Raw genomic sequence first — 7,531 nt, 5'->3', positions numbered from 1 at the left:
GCTATCTGCGAAGACACCCACTCAACGACGCACGAAGCGTACGCGCCGCGTTAACACGCCGCCTCGCTCAGTGCCACAGTTACAACGCCGACAGCTACTACTGCTGTCACGTTAACTGGACTGAATGATCCATCTTACTTCCACAGCGAGGACGTAGATCCGTCGCTTATTGTCGACTGCAATGAGTCGACACCGTTGCCGTCACCTCATAGTAGTGATGCGGACAACGAGCTAATGAGGAAGGATAATGGCGCTACATTGCTCATCCAAACTTCACTCATTGCTCCTAACATGGAGACAAAAAAGCTTTCCAATGCTGTCTCGTCGTCTGCGCTGTCTAGCGCAGCAACAATTAATGAGAGCGCTGCCCATAAAGGCGCAGCCGCTTCTCCGTTGGTTAGAACCACAACGTCTAATGCTCAGATTATTATTCACAATGGGTCTGACATGGAGAATCCTGAGCCTTAAGCACCGCCGACGACACGTGAGCGTGCTCAGTCGGTGTCACAAGCCAGTCGTATCAAACGTGGCTATGTGACGGGTAGCATACCACTTATGCCCCCTCCATCTCAAAGGTGCCAACGGGCCAAGAGCATCGCTCCTAGAGCTTGCTATTGTAGACGCACATAGTTATTATGGCGTCTATGATGTATTGGAGTCTCAGGGGAAATCGCTTAGACATATTTCCCCAATCCAAGTTTTCAACACTAGAAGAGCAAGACCGTAGTAGATCTGGAGTCAAAAATAAGAAACGGCCTACCTCTACTGCCTTTTTGATTAGCTGCGTTAAGAAAGATAGTTACTTGTTTGTGCGGCTGCAGTACCGGTCCAATCCGAGCCGCGGTTAAACATAGCATTTGCTTATGTTTAACCGCGGTTCGGATTGGACCAGTTTGCCTGGTCGTGTTGCGTTCAAATGAAACGCCCGACTAATACGAGGCGGAATTCACGCGCCGCATTCATCCGCATTACGATGCGATGATAAAAGCGGTCGCACGCGAATTAATTTCGCCCGCTTGCGTGTGAAAGAAATAATGGGCGGTACTCTACCTCCTGTTTCTTCCTACTACGCTACTTCTGCTAGTCCATTTGAGACTAGCGACGAGGCCTCAGCTGGTGCTCCTTTTCGTAGGCAGTCACCAAGACGGGCACGTTAAAACGTAGGGTATCGATCGGTTCCCACCAAGAAGCGTTGGTTTCTACCCGCATCCATCAGTACCTTCAGCATCAACTTCTGTTGGATGTCAAGTCGAACTTTTAGGCATATATAACCCTGACGATCCTTCGCGCGGACATCCAGAAGATGGGTCACTCGTTTAGATGTGTCTTTGATGGTCCTCATCTGTCGCATACTCGTTCTTTAAGTCACCACGGCCTTTGACTTGGAAGGGGGTGCCGTTGCTCTCCTGGCTATTGCACCCTTTCGAACCGCACCAGGCTCAAGGCACTGTGCCGTTTCATACGACGCTTGAGTTCCTGTCAGCTCGCCGTCTACTGCCACAGGCTCTCGGCTCTGTGCAGGACAATGGGACAAATGAGTACTTGTCATTGCCCTTTTCACTTCCCGAGTCTCCACGAGGTGGGTAAAAATTTGTGTCACCTGACATCCAGTCGATATACTTCCAACTACACCAGGCTTAGGGCTCTGGGTAGAGTTTTGTGACGTTTGACATCTCGTCAACGCACGCTCAACTGTGTTCGACACAACATCAGTCGCATCTGCCTCTCGCAGGAGCACATCCTTTTCGGTGTCCTGCGTAGAGTTGACAACTGTGCATGCCCAGGATGAGGTCATACGGACTCTCCATACCTGACACAGTGAACGTTTCTTTACAAGAGAAGTCACTAAAGCTGAAGGCGAGTTTTACCTGAACCTCCTCAGACTTGACGAGCGCGTCGTTCGCCAAACGAACGGTCGCCTTTTCTCGCTTGCCATCCTGGCAAAGCGATTCAAACATCGCCAGTCTCTTTCTTAGAGCCGCGAGTTTTACAAAATTATGTGATGCACCCGAATCTACTAGGACGGTCATCACCTGGTCATAGCCTCGTACTTGCGCGCTATAGACCAGCAGGGTTGAGGTCCGAACTTTCGAGACCTCAGGGACAATGCTACCATTTCTTCGATAGCTCTGAGCTTACGGGTAACTTAAGTGTCCGCACCAGTAGGGCATCCCGTCCCTACAGCGCTCCTACATTTCCCGACCCCTCAGTGGTCGATGCAGAGCTCAAGCGTTTCGTTTGTTGGCTCTTGCTGGGCGTTTTTGCCCTAGCAGGGACCCTGGCATAGTAGCGATCCATCATATTGCCGCGCTTGCCGCATTTAAAGCAGACAACGTCTGCATTGCCCAACTCCATGGGAGTGGCATCTATCCTCTCGGCCGACAGCTTATACCAAGCTGTCGCCGAGGCACTGTTGTAGGTTTGCTCTTCAACTAAGGCAATTTAGATTGTCCCTTACATCGTCGACGGCACCTTTCTGAAAATGGACTGTCGCGATGGGCCATACCGTAGTCCGTTCGTAAATGTGGGCACTTTAATGTGCTCCGAAATCGGACCTATAGCAGCGAGCGCATCTCCTGTACATACTATTGCAGAGATCGCTTCGCCTGTCGCGCCCCAAAGAAGCGCGCCTGAAGCAACACTTCGTCGTTTGGCGGCTAGTTCATGGCGCGAATCTTTGTCTTGAAGATCGCTTATGTAAAAAAGCCTTGATGTCCGCCATAAGCGCCGAGTAAGCCCACTCTGAGGCCTTACCGCGCAGATGCGACATGGCGTACGACACCATCCGGCTGTCGACCTCGATGTACTGCGCCACACCGCATTGCGCCACGGCTAACTGCCAGCGGACAATCGTCTGCGCTGTAGTTTAATCGGACTTGGGCGGGTCCATCCGAATGGGCCTTGGCTGATGCGCCCAGACAGAGAGCATCTCAACAGTCCTGTTGAGAGCCCGCTCCGAGCCTGCCCACGCCTTAGCTTATCCTGAGTCTGAGTGACGGACTCCGCCGCAGCATGGTTCTGTGCCTCGGATGCGGCTCTGCGCTGTCCGGGCACGAATGCCTTAAACTGTTCCAACTGAACAACATGTTGCTCAGATGGATTGCCCAGGTCGTGAAGGAAAGAGTGCTGCTGGTGATGCTAGTTTGCATCACCAGGAAAGGAGTGACTCTAGGGATTGCTCTAAGGGCCAAGTTAACGTTAATGTTAACATGACCCAACAGGAGAGGGACCGCAATACGTTGCGTTTCGCTCCTGAAAAGAGGACTTAGTTACCCTTAAAGGATATCCTAATTCGTTGGTCTGGTACGACCAACGATCAATATCATATTCCGTTATTCGACTTATCCAGGCTTCACAAACATGGTGAGGATGAGACGGAATTCTTCTTCGATGAGAGTACCACCGATGCCTTTTATCGGCATCGGTGGTATCTTCTAAACGAACAAAGGATGTCAAACCTTTGCTCCAAACTTGTACAGCCTATGTACAGAATGTGCAAAAAGAAGGCCATGAGGTCTGTCTTGACAAGCCAAATAATTTCCCTGAACGATTCGAGAAACGGACCGTAGTCGGTGCACGCTATAAGCTGCACCGTATGTCTAGAGATGCATATATCGCATGCCTCTCGTGGGAGGACTCGTGCCCATGCTGTTTAAGGGTGCAGGTCATCCCCCTAAGGAAGCAGATTCCCTCAAAAATCCTCAATGAGAGATTCTCATCTCATTCGAAATGCGTCAAGGGATGGAAAGCCTCCAATCCTTTTACGAGCGCGAAAAGCGCTTATTCTCCGAAGGACCTTCTGTCGAGGAGGATGGGTCTCGTCGTACTGCAAGACAAGACCCGGAACGTCCAACATCAGTTGAGAAAGAAATTCTCATCTATCATGCGAGAGTGGATGCCCTCGCTGAAATGGGGTGTATTGTTACATGAAATCAACACTTAAAGGTTGTTCATTAATATATTATCTAAAAGGTAGATAATATTTGAAGAATATTACTTTACATGGTAATATTCTAAAAGCTTATCCATTGGTAGATATAGACCAATATATCTACTTTCTTCGCGGCCCAGTCAGCGCTGGACGCGCGCTAAGAGAGAGACAGATAAGATCTTATTACATGTTTTGTAATTCTTATAATTAAGTTAGTAATAAATTAATAGAAACAGAAGAACTTAATTATACTAGATAAAATTTACTTTTAACCCTATTTAAAGCATGTATTTAGAAGAGAGTCTCCCTCTGCACGTGCGAGTGTACGTGAAGTGACGTGAGGCACCACTCACACTGAGGCAGTGCGAAGTGGACTTGTACTGAAGCAGTTTGAAGTGGACTTGTACTGAAGCAGTACAAGTCGGCAGTGCCCCGTCACACCTGGCAGCACTTTGTAGTCCGTCCAAGGACCACAGTTCCATCATCTAACATGGACATGTTAATTGATAATGGAAATACGCCTCACGTTTCGCATGATAGCTACTCCCTTCTAAGTGACATAGAAAGGAGTTCGGCCGTAGGGAACGATGCCATCTTGGCCATGCTTCCCGATTTGGACAGAGATGCCCTCCATTCAGCCATCGCCAACTTCATACAACATAAACTTGACGAGGCAAAGGAGAAGGTAGCCTTGCTTAATCAGCAAGGCTCTAAAAAGGCAGAACAGTTGAGGTTACTTCAGGCACAGACCCCTGTACCTGGGATGACGCACACGCGTCGTCCGAAACCTTAAAAAATTGACATCTCTAAGTATAGTGGAGTCGAAACTCTTAAGATGGTTTGCCGAGTTAAACGATGCCATAAGGGCTCGTCACATCGTCGACGAGCAAATGCAAGTCGCATTTGCTCAGTCAAGACTTGGCAGGTCGTGCCAAAACTTGGGCACTAGGCCTTAAGTTGCACGAACCATATGTCTTTGGGTCGCTAGAGGCTTTTAAAACCCGGCTCAAACAGACGTTTGAACCGCCGAAAGCTGAGTTCAGAGCTCGATCAGAGCTTCTGAAACTCAAGCAAGGAAAGCGTGATATTCACGCTTATGCCCAGCATATACGACTCTTAGCGAGTTGTATCACAAACAACCCAGTTCATGAACACGCATTGATTACGGTGCTCATGCAAGGTCTTATGGATGGTCCCGTAAAGACCCACCTGTTCCGCTTCGAACCGGATACGCTTGAAGAATCCGTTGCGGAACAGGAGGACTTTAGCTTGAGACAGGCTCAAGCTAGATCGTCATCATATCGTCCTCCAAGACGACACGAGTTAGGAGGTCCAGAACCCATGGACCTTTCTTACGTCGAAAGCGAGAAACCTCGCTTTTCGAATAATAAGCGATCGCAGAAATGCCATCGCTGCCAAAAATTCGGACACTACGCTCCTGGGTGTAGTGCTCCTCACGCCCAGTACCGAGTGGCACTGAACGTAATTATGGACTGAATGCCAAAAGGGCAACGGCTTAGGGTCCGACGTTGTTGGAAAATCATAACAGCGAGGCGGACCGCCAGAAAACGGTCGGGGTCAGTAGGGGAGCAACGCCCTACTGATCCAGCAACCTCAAGAGAATTTGCAAATCTCTTGACTAAAGTTGCTTCAGACACACAATCATTATGTTCTATACGCCTGGCGATGAGGTATCCCTCATCACCTTGACGTTAAAAGTGACACATGATTTGTCACTTAGAGCCCTAGTGGACTGTGGGGCGTCGAATAACTTTATCGGCGCCAGTCGCTAAAGGGTCGTAGGCTCAAATATGTCGAGCGCGACATCCTTCATACGAGGATGACGGTGCGTCTAGCGACAGGTGCAACATTAACTGTAATGAAACGCGTAGGGAAATTTCACTACACGATAAAAGATTTACAGTATGCTGATGACTTCATCGTACTGGATTTGGATGACAAATTTGATGTCATCCTAGGTTTACCTTGGCTCAGAAAATACGAGCCAAGGATCAGCTAGCAGCATCGATCCGTAAAGATGCCTGCCACTTGTTCATCAGATGGCCATCTGATGAACGTCTTGGAGCGTCCACAAGCGTGTGGATGTACTACGAGCGAGTGCAATAGCCTCACTTGTGGTACGGTAGGTAGTACGACTGCACAAAATCACAGTGTTATTACCAATCACCCTGTGTAGTCAGCTGCCGGCGGCTGTGCGAATGCACAGGCAGCGCCGTAGGTTCACCACCCGAATAAGTCGAGTGGATTGAGACATGAATGCACGCCTAGCGGGCGACATTCAAGAAGTACACCGGTTGCCCCAAAATGTACAACACGATGATCCTAGGTCGGTCGAGAGTTGACCGCAGAGAACCCGACGCTGATAGCGCAATCACAGTCGAAAGACGTCAAAGGAAAAAGTCATCACGTACTTGAGGAGAAATCTCTTTAAATAGTTATTGCTGAAGTGACTAGACTGAAGCACCCGAGGGATTAATTTCTCGGCAGCCTGTGGATAAATCCCAGGAAGAAACCGAGACATTGAGTCTTGGTTAATGACGGATCAAGAGTAGGCGCTTATACTCTTGATCTGTATGCGCCTCCGAAGTTAACTTCGGAGATAACTCAATTACCAACCCTAGAACCTAAGCGGTTCTTGAGAGATCTGCATGGTGGTAAACTCAAGCAGATCTGCATACTCGTCACAGAGAACGATTACGTAACCGACATTCGGTCAGCGGTAATTTTTGCAGAGAACGAACGGGTTCTCAGCAGCTCATCGATGGACAAAAGTGTCCTCGATGTGAAGACTCGGATTGAGAGATATACTACTCAGTCCTGGAAGTCACTTAAGACAAATCTTTTATACAAGAATTTGATTGAATTCAGGGATGTATTCCCTGAAGCAGTTTCATGCAAGTTGCTTAAGGATAAAGGCACTCGACATGGATCAAGCTTAAACAGGGCTCGAAGTACTGTGTCATGAAGCAGTGGCCACTGCCTCGTGAAAAAGTACTTGCGATTGATAATTTTTCTATCGATCTATTAAAAGCGGGCCATATAAGGAAGTCAACCTCCCCACATAGCTCTCCAACCTTCTATGTACGAAAGGCCATAGAAGGGTGTCGGATAGTGCACGCATTAAATAAACTGATAGCTGCAACAGTACCAGCTCAAACGCCGATACCTAGAAACGACGTAGTCATAGATGGTATATCAAAAAGTACCATCTTTTCATCTATGGATCTAATGATTGGATTTTATCAAATCCTTATGCGTAAACGGGACATTCCGTACACATTAGTGAGCACCAGCGGGATGCTCTGAGAATGACTTGTAATACCACAAGGGCTTAGTAACGCCCCTGCAACATTCAGCAGATGCGTAACGAATCTGTTGAGACCGGTGCGAGAATTCGCACCGAGTTATTTTGACGATGTATTCGTCCATAGCCGGCTATGGACGGAAAGACGGACGTGAAAGTTCATAAAACTCACGTTCGTCAGGTTCTTACACTTATGCGAGAAAATGTAGGCAATTCTCAAGAAGTGTAAATTCACTGCAAGCGAAATACCGCTTCTTGGGTGCATCGTCCGTAAA

This window comes from Bremia lactucae, linkage group LG12 (assembly GCF_004359215.1).
Source record: "Bremia lactucae strain SF5 linkage group LG12, whole genome shotgun sequence".
In the NCBI taxonomy this organism is placed as follows: domain Eukaryota; phylum Oomycota; class Peronosporomycetes; order Peronosporales; family Peronosporaceae; genus Bremia; species Bremia lactucae.
Note: the sequence above shows the minus strand (reverse complement) of the source record.